This window comes from Triturus cristatus, chromosome 1_2 (genome assembly GCF_964204655.1).
Source record: "Triturus cristatus chromosome 1_2, aTriCri1.1, whole genome shotgun sequence".
Taxonomy (NCBI): Eukaryota; Metazoa; Chordata; class Amphibia; order Caudata; family Salamandridae; genus Triturus; species Triturus cristatus.
In genome coordinates this window covers 667859651-667877357 of record NC_140580.1, presented here as the reverse complement: position 1 = coordinate 667877357, position 17707 = coordinate 667859651, and the positions used below count along the sequence as shown (strand labels likewise).

The 17707-nt window shown below is 41.8% G+C and overlaps 1 protein-coding gene across 2 annotated transcripts in view; it reads right to left on the bottom strand.

The window, feature by feature from the left end:
• The window catches only part of SH2D4B (SH2 domain containing 4B), a 1373617-nt gene that overhangs the window by 1285138 nt on the left and 70772 nt on the right, over positions 1-17707 (bottom strand). The window lies entirely within an intron of this gene.

Below are 17707 nucleotides of genomic sequence, written 5' to 3'. Positions count from 1 at the left end.
GGGGCATGCACAAAGACATCGGAGGGCAGGGGGAAGGAGAATAGGGGCGGCAAGCTAAGCACAGAGGCTAAGCAGGAGGTCAATGATGGGCCATAGAATTGGGCAATGGAGGGCAGGTGGAGTGGACTGGTACATCATGCTAAATGGAGGGCAGTGGCAGCACATCAGACCATGCTTGGCAGGAGGGAGGAGGCTAGTCCATGGATTCAGACAACAGAGGATAGGGAGGAGGTGGATGGGGCAGCAAGCTAACTGTTCAGAGAAGGTGGGTATTAGGAACTTTATTGTTTTTAAAATGTGTGTCTGTGCGAACTACTTAAAATATGAACAAGTATGCAGCATAATCTCACTTTTATTCAGGAAGAAGAGAACGTTTGTGACTGTGACTCCGGGCTCACTTGGCAGAAGCACCCCCTGACCCTCCACCCCCATCGCAAAATGTAATGCCCGTGAAAAGGGTAGGTGGACGCAGTGTTATATAGAACATAGTCCTGAGAGCACGATTGAAAATGAAAACTAGATATAGTATATGGTATAAACTATGCACCAAAATGTGTGATATAAGATGAACCGGGGCTTGAAATATAATATGCAATACATTGTGCGCAATGACAGATTCATTGGAGAGCGCGAGATAGCACAGGCACTAGCGTGTGCTATGCAATATGCGCCTTGGAGTGTAATATGCACAGGGCAGTGTTGTGTAACCTAACTAGTCTCTAAAGTTGTAATAGAAAATATGTGCTGGGGAGTGTAACGTTGCATATGCACTGTGACAAAGATATGGATCCCAGATTGAAATATGTATGGCATAGCGCTGTGCGTTATAACATAGGCATCGAGGAAGGCACGTTAGATGGGGCAATATAACCCGTGCGAAGGCAAGTGTGGCATGACATATTCACGGGGTGGTGTTACAGTGCACATGGGCTAGAGAGTGTCATACAATACGCACTAGCTGGTGGAATACAACACAGAGGTGTGAGGCACTCGGCAGGCACTGGTGGGTGTAACACAACATTGGGCTCAGCCCGGAGCACGCTGTGACTCTAAAGTGAGATTCATCTCCTTTCCAGAGAGTAAAATAAAAAGCATTACACATCCGGTGGTGGGTGTGTATTTTATTAACCGTGAGGGGGGTTTCTTGCATAGTTTGGTCGAATCCCCTTTAAATGGCTTTGTGTGCGTGTATATTAAATGTGCCCGTCAATAGCTATCCATGTTTGTATAAATATATGACAAGGGTGTCTACTTGGAGAGTAACCACTGGTGGGGACGCCAAGATTAAGCACGGTGGGTCGTCAGACATGTCAGAGCTTCACTAGCGGTGTAAATACATTCCACGTGGATTCATTCTATGCATTGTCGCCTTTTAATGAATATCACGCACATAGTCATGGTGATAGGTACATACGGTTTGTACAGCATGTCCTAGGTGTTTCTATAAATATATATATTTTTTAAATAATAAAAAAAAAGGCCGGCCCCGGGGATGGGGTCCCCGGGGCCATAAGTGGCCTGAGGAGGGGGGCCACGCAGCCCCCTCCTAAAGAATAAAAAAAAAAAGGCCATGACCCGGGGGTTGGGGTACCCGGGGCCGATTAAGACCTTGGGAGGGCCACATACATTTTTTTCGACAAAAAAAATTAGGGTGCAGACCCTGGGGGATGGGGTCCCCAGGGCCAGTAAATTAGAAAAAGAAGGGGGGCCACACAGCCCTCCTTCTTAAAAAATAAAATAAATAAAAGACCGGCATCGCGCCGGAGGCCACGCCCCCTCCTTGCAGCACTCTGCAAACGCGCCCCCTGGCCAGTTGTAAGTTGGGGAATTAATTCCCCTTCAATACTGAGGGTCCCTGAGAGCCAACTTGCCGAGCAGGTATCTCCAGTATGCGCCAGGGAGCTGAATTGCAAACAGGTGTTCTGAGGCCACGCCCCTTTTTACACCTCTATGCAACGCAGCTCTGTGGCGCTTACTGGAGGTACCTAGTGGGCTAGTTTGACCCTAGGGACCCTTAGGATTCAAGGGGACTTAATCTCTCAACTTAGAATGGCCACAGGGCGCGTTTACACAGTGGTGAAGGAAGGGGACGGGGCCTGAGGTGACGTGTGCAAAGACGCCCTGTGGCGCGTTTTAAGTTTTTAAGTTGGGGAAATAATTCCCTTTCAATCCTGAGGGACCCTGGGGGCCAACTAGCCCACCAGGTGCTTCCAGTAAGCGCCACTGCACTGCGTTGCAGAGAGGTGGTCTAGGCCGTGCCCCTTTTTACATCTCTCTGCAACGCAGCTCTGTGGCGCTTACTGGAGGTACCTAGTGGTGTGGTTGGACCCTAGGGACCCCCAGGATTCAAGGGGACTTAATCTCCCAACTTAAAACAGCCACAGGGCGTGTTTACACAGTGGGGAAGTGACTGGACGGGCCTGAGGTGACGTGTGCAAACACGCCCTGTGGCGCGTTTTAAGAGGTAGTTTTAATCCCCTGCCCTATTATATACTATGCTGATCACACGGTGATCCCAACCCGTAGTGTTCCTTAGTGTATGTAGGTGGTTTCACTGTATTCCGAGTGTCTTTTAACATAGCACTGGCTCTAGGACTGGTTAGTCAGACTCAGTTACCACCAGTATCCGTCTGAAAAAGTTGAGGGTACAGGATGATTTTGCAACAAGGCTTCTTTCTGCTCTTCTGTTTGTTCTTTCTGCACGTTATCCTTCTTCCTTCACTTTTTAAAAATTTGACAATCAGAAGTTTTCGCAATCTACCGCCAATACAAGGACATCACAAATGCGGTACATGCGTTTGTTGCGAGTCAACCATCGAAGGAGATCTCTTTTTCTTTAACGGTATCCATTGGAAACATGATACTTTTTCCAACTGTAAATCCAAGTTTGTGGTGTATGGTATACACTGCCCCTGCAACAAGTTATACATCGGCAAGACGAACCAGGAAATCAGACACAGAATCCAACAACATAAATCAAGGATTCGAAAGCATGTCCAAAATGCGCCTTTGGTCAACCATTGGTCTTCGAACAACCATACTGAAAGAGATTTAAGATGGACTACCATTTCGAAAGTAGAACCAGATGCCAGAGGAGGAGATCTGGATTCGAAACTACTGAAACGCGAAGCAATGCTGATTATCAAATTTAATACATCAGTAGATGGTTTAAACGAATTATCAGAAATATATAACGTTTAAGCACTACCAGTGCAACTTGGAGCTATAGGGGAAACTTTAAGCATTATAGATTGCGTATGGAAGTGTCCATTCTATAACGGTACAAATAAAAAGAAAAACTTGTGAAAAGGCTGGAAGCGAGTGAGTGAGATACACACAGAAATCGGCAATCGTTCTGTTTAAGAATTATAACATCAGACAGCATGGATGGCGAAGCCAGTATCATGCCTTTTTATCATAGATTGTTTAAATATTGACTAAAGTCGTCATTTATGCACAAGGAGCCACCTTTAAATTGGGTCTACGTTGGGTACCAGCCGTCTAATTTGAAAAGCAGAGCATTGGTTAATACAACCCCAGCCTGCTGCAATATGACAATATTCAACTAATAAAGTTTCGCAGACAATCCAATTGTGCGTTTTGCTTGAACACGGCAAAGAAAACTACAAGCCAGTGTGAACAAACTACATTTCCAAGAAGCTCCACGAGGTCGCGCTAGACATACGTCACGCGTCTAGTTTAAGCCGACAAAGATTCACGGCATCTGAAAGAAGCAGAGCAGCTGATCGTTAGCCCGCCATAGACACGTTGGACGCTCGCAACTCAAAGGTAAGACGATACTCTTTCCTTGAAAGAAACGGAACAAATAGACACCAGATAGTATGATATGCAGCTTGAAACACCATTTTGGAGAAAGAATTCCTCACGTGTGTCCCCTTCGCTTCACAGTGCGACGAGTGCAATCGGCAACACCGAAGCCACCCCGGTCCATGGAACAAAATCCATTAAAAGGTAGCGCACAGCAACAATTGCCATTTTGCATTTTTATTTTTATTTTTATCGTTTATTTGATAACATAATCGCGTTAAATTGAAACATTCATTCACTCCACAGATTATTGCACGCAACAAATTACTTGAGTCCTTTTCATCAGCTGACACCTCAAGTTAGAATAAATGACTAATATTGTGACCAAATAGGCCGACATTAATAATGACGAGTGACATAATTAGAGTGGGCTTTAAATAGGTGCTTCATTGTATGCTTTTAGGCAGAGGATGGACGCTTAATACGCCTAATACCCTTGGAGTTTTCTGACTGCATTTAAACTGCAGGTAAGCGATGTAAGCAATGGCAGAGTTTTGAGGCAAAGATAGGCAGGCCATTGGGTAAACAAAGTTTTGTTTGCTTCTTTCTGTGAATACTGGCCCTGACGAGGGTCCCAGGAAGAAAAGGGATTCAAAATGCGTAGACCTTATAATTTGAGGCCAATCTATTAGTGAAAACTTAAAAACAAAGATCAAAGTTCTCAAAGAATACAAATACTGTCTATGTTGATGGTCTTTTTTTGTTTATGTATGCAATATCACTTAGTTTGTTTTAATGTGAAAAAGGATATGAATGGGTGTGAGTGGGTATGAGTGTATAGAAAGTAAGTGATGTGTATGCTAACACTGTTGTATCACGCTAGGAGGTGTCTAAAAAGTTCAAATGAAAATTTATGTTCAAAAAACAATGTGGACATTACTATGAGATGTGATTTTAGGGTTATGGAATATTTGTTGTAAAAAAAATTCAATGTCATTTAAAGATTTGCTGTTGATTAAATCTGACTGAAAAAGTAGTCATCAGTGGTATTGTTTCAATCAATACACGCAGTAAAAGATTTTGTTTTAAGTTAAGTGCAGCACTGGCACATTTTTTGGTATTTGCTATTATTAGGCTAGGCCTTGCTGCCATTAAGCCAAGACCCAAGACTGTTGTTTTCGGATAGTTAGGAATTAGCATTTAAAAAAACTTAGAAATTCACTGAAAAAACCATAGGTTTCAGAGGCGTTATAGTTAGCTGGACTTTTCACTCATACAAAACCATTGAAATTCCCCCGTTATAGTTAGTTCAGCTAACTATAACTTGCGCGCCCGCAATGCACTGCTGATGACGTCACATATTACATCACTCATGACATGGTCAGTGACATCACTCATGACATCACTGATGACATCTCAAATGACATCACTGATGACATCGTCCTTGTGATAGTGTGGCAGACCTCCTCTCACCCTAATATAACCTTTGATACACACATTCAAAAATAGAAACTAAAATTTTCAAAACAATTGACATACCAATATCAGTTACAACAACCTATTCAGTATTTCTAAGATCCACATACACATCCACTCATTCACCAACAGTCCTATACAGTCACTCATACATGTACTAACTCATCATATGTACTCATACACCTATACATCCTGTTACACAACGCCACTCATCCATAAAGTTACTCACACACATAGTCACTCATGCTAATAAAGAATCAAACATCCATTTACTTGCATATACAGTTATACACACACCACCACACTTACTTCTACAGAAACTTACACATACTTAGTCTTTTAAACAATCACTTATAGAAACACATACTTATTCATACAGGAACTCTTTCAATCTCTCACTCTCACATATACTCACTTATATACACCAATAGTCACATATACTAGTTTAAAACATATGTAGTTACTCATAAAGACACTATTGAGACAGTCATTCACTCACTAACACACCCATGCACACACTCATCCACCCATACAGTCCTGCACACATGATGTCTTCAACACATACAAACAGTGAGTCACTCATTCATACACCTATGCACTACGTAATACCCCCACCGAACCATACAGACACTCAGATACTCATACTGATACTCAAAAAAACAACTAATAACCTATATAGACACTCATGTAGCTACTCACCAACCCATGCAGCCACTTATACACAAAGTGAGAGACAGATACAGATATTTACATATTTAAACATTACTCACTAAGCCATGTATTCACTAAGATACACTTAATCAGTCAGTTATACAATCAATTTTTCAAAAACAAATCATCCATTTAGACACTTATATACCCATTTATTCTTCCATCGACCTTGAGATATACATATATGAAACATATGTAATTTACAGAAAAACAAACATTCACTGGATGATGTCATCAGTGATGTCATCAGTGATATCATTTGAGATGTCATCAGTGATGTCATGAGTGATGTCACTGACCATGTCATGAGTAGGCCTGGGCGAAGCACTACGCTACGCTCGCGTAGTTTGCGAAGTTCGCGCTACTTCGCGCTACGCGAACTGCACGTAGCACAGTGCGAACACGCGTAGCGTAGTGTTGCGGTCATTTTTTGCTTGCTCGCGGTCCTCAACGTCAAGTTGGCGACCGCGAGCAAGCAAAATGACATCCTGGCGAGACTTTTTCCTTGTTCGCGATCGCGAGCATGGAAAATAAACCTCCCGGCGAGATTCCCAACGCGAGAAGGTCAGGTTTCTCATTGCGAGGGGTCGCGTATGCTCGCGACCGCTCGCGATGAGAAACTACCAGTTCGCGTTGAGAAAGCTGCAGCTTGAGTAAAAATCTACTCGAGCAGCAGAAAACTACAGCTCGCACTGTGCAAGATGCCATTTTCAATGATTGCACAGTGCCGGTTGCTTGTCCGCACTGTGCAATCATTGAAAACAACATCTTGCACAGTGCGAACATGTTACTTCGCAGTTCGCGAAGTGCTACGCGTAGCTCGCGTAGTGCGAACTTCACTTTGCGTAGCTTCGCGAAGTGCTACTTCGCGAACTACGCCCACCCTTAGTCATGAGTGATGTAATATGTGACGTCATCAGCAGTGCATTGCGGGCGCGCGAGTTATAGTTAGCTGAACTAACTATAACGGGGGAATTTCAATTGTTTTGTACGAGTGAAAAGTCCAGCTAACTATAACGCCCCTGAAACCTATGGTTTATTCAGTGAATATATATATATATATATATGTATATTTATATATATATATAAACAAAAAAGTGCCGTACACCAGCATATCTGAAACAGCAGGTGCTTTATTATCTGGTGACATAATGGGCAGCAGCTTACTTCTCTGACTCGTTTCGGCTCCTGTCTTAACCAGAGATGAACAGTTATAAGTTAAGCCTCAGAATCATGCATTTATAAAGGCCCCAATGGGCGTGTCTTTGCCTCTATCCAGATGTTCCATTGAAAACGTTTTATGGAGGAAATTAACCTGCAGTGCTACATGATGTTAGGCACCCTGGTTTAGTAACATAATGGTAGAATGTACCAAAGCACTTTCTCAACTCATTTTCTCCTAACCCAATCCCCTAAACAAGAATTAGTAAAGCCAGTAGATATTGACTATGCAAGATCTATAATTGCCTTTGTCAATGTCACCCAGCAGCACGACTGTTGTGCAGCCTAGCTGAAATTAATTAACAAAAATGCTATTACACGGGCAATGCTGGCCTTATAGTATTTTTTTATACTTTCAACAGTGCTGCACAGCAGCCACGCTTCTGTACAACATGGCTTCAAACAAATTGAGAAAGTCAAATAATAGAACAATTTGGGTTTCTCAATGTCTTTTAGACAGTTGTACAGCAGCACGGTTGAAAGTAAATGATGGCCGCACCATGTTGCTTTTTTTTTACTGTCAAACATGCTGAACTGCAGCTAAACTACTTTATAATATGGTTAGAAACATTGAGAAAGCCATGTGATTTTGCATAGGCTTTGCTAATGCTTGTTGTCATTGCAACATTACTGCTGAGAACACTGAATGGCATTTTGACTGAAGTTGCTCAGTAAATAGAAACAGGACAAAACCATTATTTGCGTAATCCTCTTGTTTGTTTACTATTGAGCAGAATGCTACCATACCCTTAATAAACCCTTATTAAAAAGCTTGTTCTGGTTCTGAATTAAATCCAGGAGATGATGTTAAAGTGTGGCATACTTCTAAAACTTTCTTTATTACAATGCATCATTTTCTCTGGGGACATGTCTACAGTAGAATTCAACAGTGAGAAGTATTCAGTCTTCCAGTTAAGGATTTCTGAACTTTCTCGGTTTAATCTGAATCACCCAAATATATTCCTGCCTGCTCCAAAATTTCCCCCTCAAAAGCCACTGGAAGCTACACATGAAAGTGATATGAAATTCAGAATGCAAATATTCAGTGGCACAACACTTGGCAGAAAAAGATAGCAAACTAAAATTAAATACATTGAAGCGTGAGTAGGAGAGATGAGAACTGTATGTTTATTTATCACACCTTCAGTCATTCCTAACTTTTAAGGCAACATCAATTTGCTTTTTGGGACACATACATTTGCAAATGACAGCATGTAAAATTGACTGAAAACCTGGTACTGGGTTGAGAGAGGAGCAATTATGTATTGATTTGTGTTGGAAATGACTGTCTTCTGTGTAGTCTTTCCTGTGACTTTTGCCTTCCTTTGCAGAAGCAGTTTTTGCTGGTCATAGCACTTAACTCCTGCTAACCAGTGGTAAAGTGCTAGTTCTCTCCTCGTTAAACATGTTAGAATTGGAATACCTGTAATTTGACACATTTAATTTGCTTGTAAGTCCCTGTTATATGGTACCACAGAATGCTCAAGGTCTTTAAATTAAATCCTACTTGTGGGCTTCAGCACTCATTCTGTCACCCTCTAAAGTAGCACTGTAAGAAATTTCTCTGGGCCTCCCCCTGCTACCTGGGTGTGTGCCCAGCCTTTTCTTGAGCTTCAAAGTATGCTTGTCTTGTCACTGGCAGATGAAGCTGACACCTAGGCCTGCCTCCCATTTGTCTCTCTAGGCAGGCTGGTATCAAACCCAGGGAAAGTAGAGGAACTGACCTGTAGTGGTTTGGGGTGAAGGAAGGATGACAACGGCTTGCCCTCTACCTGCAAGCTAGCACTGGGTATAAGAGTGGACCGCACAGACCTCTCCTCATAAAACAATTGGGCCTGTGACTAATTAGAAGAAGGACTGCCCTGCTGTCGGAAGAACCTGAAAGAAGACTGGACCAGCTTGCCTTGAACAAAGGAACCCAGCAGTGAATACAAGGCTGGGTTGGCTGATCTGTTTGAGCTACAGGAAACCAACAAGCTTCCAAGCTACCAGCTTCCAACACTCCAACTGCACAACTGACCAGTTGAAACTGGACTCCCAGGGGATAATTGGGGGGGGGCTAGTCTCTGGAAGCATGCAAGTCAACCTGTCAGCTTTATCTACCGGCCCTAGATAAAGCTGGCAGAATAAGCTATGCCCCTTAAAGGAAGGCCTTGTTGTCAAGTTTGGTCTAACCCTAGAAAAATACTGCTTGAAGTTTAGGAACTTAAGCAAGAAAAATGTCCACAAGGAACTTATTTGATTTACCACATTTGTCAATAAGGAGTAAAAATTATACTCATAACCGATTAAATCAAGAAAACCAAAGGTATAAAAGGAGATTATTTCAATTGAAAGATAAACAATTCAATAAACGTGATTACTTAAGTAGCCTGGAGAATTTATTTACTTCAGCCGAAGTAAATATATTTTATTTCATAGATCACAGTTGTATCACAAGACAGTTTTTTGTTTACTACAGGCACAAGTGAAAAAGGTGAAAAAGTGAACCCAGTGGAGTGATCATAGCCTATAAGGTGAAATCAATAAATCAAAAAGGTCTTAAAAACAACAATGAGAGGCATTTGACAATATGATGAATCTTTCTTGCTCTCTCTTGGTTAGTGTCGATGACGTCTCAACCCACTCAGAATAGGGAGTCCCTTCAGGACAAATATCTGGGGACTATTAGTAATCTTGTATCTCCTTGGTAACGACAACAATCGAGTCAAGGCACCCGAAGGCACTTAGTCATATCCAATGGAGCTTGGTAATAAATCTTTTCCACGTGTGTCCGTTATTTATAATGTCAGCTTGGCTTCAATATGTATAGTTCTTTTTGAAAATGGCGAACAGGCGAGATGAGTAAAGCGTCTACATGGACCCACTCAATCCAATCCAGCAGATGTAATTCTATTTAAAGAAGTGACGATTTAAACTTCTAACAGGACCACTCAGTCGAATCCCACAAGCTGCAATTGAAGTTTAGGAACAGCCAAAAACTGTCTCACCAGTCCTGGGTGGATTTTGTGGATTACTCCTGTAAGGCACGAGATAGTAGGGCGAAGGACAATAAAGTGAGCGACAATGATGGGCTTTACAATCTATTCATGCAAGAGTACATGTTAAGTAACTGCTTTGCAGAGCTGCACCAACACCTGATTGATTCAAAGCCCATAGTACCCAGAGACCTTGCAAGGGAAGCTGACTGCTGGGTTAGTACCAAAGTTTCAAAGAGGGTACCTGGAGGGTACTCCAAAAAAGGTGAACAGGTCTCCACTTCAGAAGGAGGAGAGAAACAGTGGAAACCAAAAGGAGTTTTCTAAAGGCGCCCAAAAGAATGTTCAGAGGAAGGTATCCCAGTTCAAGGGTGAGCTGAAAAAGGTAGGTTTTTTTGAACGAAACCCCAAGGATTTTTCCAAACCAAGTACTATGAGTGCTATTAGCATGGGCACAGAAACGGGGATGCCATCTGACCCACTGGTGGGCCTACCCAGGGAATGGCAGTTTAGTGCATGGACAGGAAGTTGCCCCATTTAGTTTTGGCAGGAGAGCAGCGGTTACCCTAGTGTCCCTGGGTGACAAGGAGATGGTGCCTAAGGCTCACATGCATGACAATACTAAAAAAAATATTTAGTGCCTCACATCAATGGGCAGATGGTGGAAGCTCTGAGAAACACAGGAGCCAGTATGACTACTGTTGGGAGTCATCTAGTGTTCTCAGAGAAGGTAGTCCTTGATGTAGTCCACCAGGTTGTAACAACAGACAACCAGATGAGTGACTGTCCGGCGGCTCTAGTTCCCTTTGAATGGGTGGGTGAAGGGAACCTCAGATTCCTTTAAGGTACAGGTGACCCAACCAAGCCTGCTGATTGTCTGTTAGTACATGACATAGAGTGTACCATCTGGAAAGAGGTGGCAATGGGGTCTCACTTGGTGATGTTGGGATTGCCTCAGAGGCTGTACCTGGCCACACGGTCTAATGGGAGACCATCACATTGGCACACGGGACAGTGTGCCTGTCAAGAATATCATCTCAGGCTGTCGGACTGAGTGAGAGCCAGCATCAAGTATGAGTGTTCCAAGATGTTGGATTCTTAGATGATTGGGCCCTCGTGCAGTGTCTGGTCCAGTCAATTTGTACTGGTATCTAAGGCTGCCCTACTGGGCATTATCCTAGAACTTAAGTTCTGTGTGAATTGTAAGGGCTTTAATTCAGACACCAATACTAATACTCAGTCTATCTCCAGAGCTGATAAGCTCATTGATCATTTGGGTATGCCATGTTCCTCAGTACCTTAGGCTTGACACCAGAGTAATGGCAGATTGCCCTGATTGATGGGGGCTAAGGAGAGGATCGACCGCCTCCTCTCCAGTGAGCCACTTTCAGTTCAGAGTGATGCTCTTTGGACTAAAGAGTGCCTCTGACACATTTAAAAGGTTGGCCAACCAGTTCCTGTACTGGGCTAGGAAACTTCAATTTAAACTTCCGGGATGAAATTGCTGTTTTCAGGTCCAGATGGGATGATCACCTGCAACACCCCAGGAACGTGCTTCAGGCCCTGCAACAAGCAGGCCTGACTATTGAGGCCTGTAAATGCCAGATATTAAAGGAACCAGTGGTGTGTTTGGGCATCCAAATCAGTGGACCAATAACCAATGTTCAGCCTCTCCAGTCCAGGATACAGACCATCATGGCTTGGGAGACTCAAAAGTCCCAGACCTTGGTGACAGCCTTCTTGGGCCTCAATGGTACTAAAAAATATTTGTTACACCATTAACTGAGCTGACTTCCAAAAAGCTGCTCACAAAGGAGACCTGGATAGAAGTATGTCAGAAAGTTTTTAATACCTTGAAGGAGGTCATATGTACAGCACCAGTGTTCAAGGCACCAGACTTCTCCAAAGAATTCCTAGTTCACATAAGTGCTTCAGAGCATGGCATTATAACTGTCTTCTCACAGCTAAATGAGTAGGGATTAGACCAGCCTGTAGCTTTCATCAGCAGTAGGCTGCTTCCCAGGAAACAGAGGTGGAGTGCAATTGAGAGGAAAGCATTTGCAGTGGTCTGGGCACTAAAGATGTAGAGTGAAGGTCGTTCCTTCTCCTACCTTGCCACCAAGTCTAGCAAGGGCCTTCCCCTCCACCTTCAGACCTCTCCTTTACTTGCCAACTTCAAGAAGGAGCTCAAAACCTGGCTCTTCAACTAAGGCTCTCAGGAGCACAGTGCCTGGATGCCCCCTGGGGAGATAAGCTGCTCTATACAAATACTGTTTGATTGATTGATTGACCCTACTTGTTTAGGACTCACTTATGGATTCAAACATTCCACAGACTCCTCCAATGGCTGTTGAGGTGTTCCATCTATCTAAAGGCAATGGGCTTTACCCTCTCCCTGGGACCGAACAAATGCTGATATTTTTCCCAAATGTCTTGCCTTAGCAATGAGAATTCCCATGGGGTTAGGTAGTTCTACCGGCATTCTGCTTGGAAGGGCGCATGGTGGAAACAACCGTCTTTGGTGCTGTTTTCCCCCATATTTTTGCCTCCTTCTGCAACACCCATTTCTGCTAGACTTAGAATTCTACAAACTTTACTTATGCTAACCAGTGGTGAACAGCTTGTGCTCTCATCTTTAAATAGATTAGAATTGGCATACCCTTGAACTGGTTGCAATTAAAATTTGTTAAATACAGCCGTTTATAGTTACAAGTAGAAATGTCATGTTTACTGATGGCGGTGTTCAATTGTTTGTTTTGTAGATACCCCTGACGAAGGGAATAGATATTCCCGAAATGCATTGGGTGTTGCCAATAAAGTTGTGACATGTGGAAAAACACACTCCTTTCTCGTTTGTGTTACCTTTTGGAGTACAACTGACGCATGAGTAAAATAAATTGATAACAATTGAAGAAGCGGTTCAAAGAATAAAATGAATAAGAGTACAAAGAAGAAAAATTGAATATTTTGATTTATTGGACTCATAATAGTCCAGGCCTTGGCTGTGCAGCCGGAAGGGTTCCCAGAATGTGGTTCCTCTGTGTTTAGTTTATATTGCATGCGCAATGGGACAGGGCGCAGACCGAGCTTGCACGCCTTTACAACATGTAAAGTTTAAACAAGATAAACATTTAGATGAATTCAGAGAACATGAGGTGTGCATCGCAAACTGTTCACTGTTATTCACAATTGACTCTTGTCCCACATTGTGATAGCACCCGCAAAAATGGAAAAGCAGATATGTGAATAATGAGCAAAAACGATAATGGTAACGTTTGGAAACATCAAGAAAACCTTGGAGTGACGTTTTTCCACAAGAATATTTCGCAAGAAACAGGGGATTACAAATGATTGACTTTTTCTAAAAAAGAGACTTTTTAACTATTTGATTAATTCATCGTTTTTGTGGTGCAGTGCTGAATAACGTACCTACTTACGCTGTAATGTTGAACAGATTATTTGGTTATAGGCTAATCTATGGTTTCTCGTGTGCAGTAAAAGGAAGGCTCGGTTTTGAAATAAGGATGGGGGGGTCACCATTTCCAGCAGTGGGCTGTAGTAAGAGACTTTTTTTAGATCACAGTGAGAGGCATGCTGGGAGATGGAGTTTGCACACATGGGCACGTATACAGGGTGCATGCGTAAAGACACATAATCCAGGCCAGAGTTTAGGTTACGCAGTTACCTGTGAGATTGACCACCTGGGGACAATTAAGAATGCAGATTTATAGAGTAGCCAAACTAGAGCAGCTTATGAGAGTTGTGCTGTTACAGAGCTGAGTGCTCCGGCGCACCGTTGAAATTCAGTGAAGAAGATGCAAGGCAGTTCAGCAGTTGGGATTTTAAATTAAACACATGTCACGGTGAGTGGAGTAAAAATATTGCCGGCACAGTCAGAACGTTGTATTGCAGGTTAACATCTTTGAAAGGGGTTATATAAATAGAGGGGATTAAGGAAGGTTTGGTTAATCATAGTTACGTGGGGGTTGAACTGAATGGGTATTAACAAGGATGCAGGGGCGGTTTGTCAAAGATACGTTCAGCACGAAGAAATGGGCATGTTTTGAATCGCTGTCTAATGTGCAAGTTAAATTAAATCATTCAACTGGTTGCAATTAAAATTTGTTAAATACAGCCGTTTATAGTTACAAGTAGAAATGTCATGTTTACTGATGGCGGTGTTCAATTGTTTGTTTTGTAGATACCCCTGACGAAGGGAATAGATATTCCCGAAATGCATTGGGTGTTGCCAATAAAGTTGTGACATGTGGAAAAACACACTCCTTTCTCGTTTGTGTTACCTTTTGGAGTACAACTGACGCATGAGTAAAATAAATTGATAACAATTGAAGAAGCGGTTCAAAGAATAAAATGAATAAGAGTACAAAGAAGAAAAATTGAATATTTTGATTTATTGGACTCATAATAGTCCAGGCCTTGGCTGTGCAGCCGGAAGGGTTCCCAGAATGTGGTTCCTCTGTGTTTAGTTGATACCCTTGATTAGTACCTTTAATTTACTTGGAACTTGCTAGTATATGGTGCCACATGTTCCTAGGGCCTGTAAATTAAAAGCTGCTAGAGGGCCGCAACCTTCGTTGTGAAGTAGCACTATAAAACATGTCTCCAGGCTACCTCTGCAGCCTGGGTGGGCTGTGTTGGACAGCCATTTCGACCTGGCAGAGTAAACCCTTTGCCAGGCAAAACTATACTTTACCCTGCATAAAAGATTATCTGCGTTGTTTGGGTCATTTGCTGTATAGGAGTGGCTGAGTACTGTGCTGGCACGAATTCATCTTTTTAAAATAAAAGCACATTTAAGGGAAAATTGCAAAAAAATATAAAAATAAATGTACAGTTGTATACAGATTTGTAGTAAGTAATTATATTTAGGCATTATAAGCATATACGAGAAATAAAAATTTACTTACTTAAGTTAGCCTAAATGTTGATGTCATATTAACTGAGAATAATGTATTCGAATTAAAAGGCCTGTTTTTCATATTAAGTTGTTATTTGCACGAGATGTTCTCTTTCTTTTGTTGTAGAGATTGTAACTTTTCAGAAGCCTTTTGTTAACTAGTGATAGGCATTTGTTTTGTATTAGATAACTTATAGGGAAGTTCTGACTGGAAGGAGAGGAGTCAAAAGGAAGGATGATTCATGGGAAGAACAGTCTGGACCACAAAATGTTGATGATGTAACTTTCAAGGACTAGCGTCTATGGTCTGTTGAGTAGACCTGATAAGATGGGGAGATTACCTGTTCCCAGCAGGTTTGTTAAATCCTATTGGATGCAGCGGAAGGCAAGAAAAGGCACTTGTTGTCATTTAGAATGTAGAATACTTATAGACGTTTGTGTTCCTAGAGTAGAGGGGGGGAGTCTTCTCTTTCCTTACATGGGCTTTTTCTCACTAGCATCTTTTGCAGGAGTTTCTCTCTTTATGGAAGACTGCTTAGCCTATTCTCTGATTGCTAGCTAAGAATATTTTCCAGCTTGATTTTATTTTCTTGATAGTGGAAAGGCTTTATGCCTATGTGCTTATTCTCTCATCAGAAACTCTTCATTGTGTATCTGAACTGACAATTATCTCTATTTCATTCCAAATTTAATTTAGATTAAGGAACTTTCTCTATGGAATGTGCTTGCTGCATTATTACAAAATTAACTGTTATTTTTACTCATATTGTAATTTTCTGTACATTGAAATATCAATTATTTGATTATATTAACTTCTATTCATGATATATGAGAGATTAATACTGTTTTAATAAATACTGGGAAACTAAACAGAGTGATAAATAAAACTATTTAACTCACACAAATTCTTTTCATTAACTGTACAAAAAGTCCTCAATGATTTCATTGCTTATATGGATTGGATGCACAAGTTTGCTCCTTTTAACACTTTTTTAACTTCTCCTTGTGGACAAACAAAGGTTCATGCGACCAGTGGCAGGGTATATTTAATCATTACGCTCACAGACTGAGATAGAGAAAACCCTGCTTCCTCAGCTGCAACTACATTTGATGAAAAAGTAGACCCTCTAAAACATCTCTGGAACTGAGGAAGACAGAGAGGAAGTTGCAGTTCTTCAGCAGCACTGTATGAGTAGCTCCCCAAAATACTTTTTGATGTACACATTTGTATAAAAATGTCTATAGCATCCCTGAAGTTAAACTATACTTGATAAATGCAAAAAACAGATCACTTCCCTAATGTGTATTCAGCTGAACTGCTAGCTCTACATCATGTATTCTATTTAAAACTTGGTAGGACTGAATGCAGTAATGCAGTATTACAGTATTACATAAATTGTCGAAGTTGCACCTAATTGAACCTGTTTAAATAAACTTCCTCACAAATGACACAGCTGTAAGGGATAATTAGATGTCCTATTATCAAAATGCCATTTAATTGATCTATACCTCACCTAAATTTAAAAAAACAATCCAAATTGTAAGAAAGTGAAGTATTAGTTGAGGGAGGGGTGAGAACCCACCTCAAATACTAATCACAATCCTTGGCAGGGTGAACCACACATGTCACTAGATAAACCTGTGCTTAAGCCTCTGGTAGCTTAGCACAAAATCAGTCAGGTTTAACTTAGAGGCAAGGTATGTATGCAGTAGTTAAACAGTAATAAAGTGAAAAACAACACCAGAAAAATGAGCCTCATTTAGAAAAATTGAGAATATTTTAATAATACAAGCAATACCTAATATCAATCACACCAAAACAAAAATAATTCAATATGTAGAACCGGAGATATGAATTTATAAAGTTTACATTTAAAATAGCAGCCAAAAGCACAATGCACCAACTGAGGTTATCTAGTTGCGCTAGACTGGGTAAAAGTCAAAAGTTAAGGCAGACATGATGGAGCATGGGTCGGCTACAAGGATCAGTTTCAATACAGCAGAAAGTTAACCTTCTCATCTAAAAACTTTTATATGGAAAAACTGGTCATTGATGAGTTGGCAGAAGGGTAGGCTGCAAGTTGGATCCTAAGTGGGGTTTGATGACGGTGGGCTGCTGTGGAGAGAGGTCCAGGTGCTGTCATTAATGAAGGCAGGAAAGCTCCTAGTTAGCAAGGTTCAAATTCTGTGCCCAGAAAGGCCTCGACATCGATAAAATGCTACTCAGCATTGTTCTAGATGAAGCACTCTATGTTTGAACATTAGAAACTCTTCTGGAGGTCAGATCTCCTTCAGTGGGGCAAACCAGCAAGCTGAGGCTGCCTGGCAATTCAATGGCTGCAGCTTCGATGGTGATCCTCCATTGCTTCTACTGGCAAAAAGCTGGGAAATGTTCCTAAGCCCTAGTTCTTGCAGTTCTGGGAACAGCCAAGGGTGCAGGACCAGGTGGGCACCACTTGGGGGGTTAGGACTCACTCCAACAGAGACATGCAGCAGGATCCAGGAAGGTCCAGTTAAAACTGGTCAGTTGGGAAGTTGTGGGGAGAGAGGCCTCTGGAAGCTTGTTGTGTCCCTTAAGTTCAAACAGAAGGTCAACCAAATTTCCGTTGAAGTCACATATGGGGTTCTCTGTTCA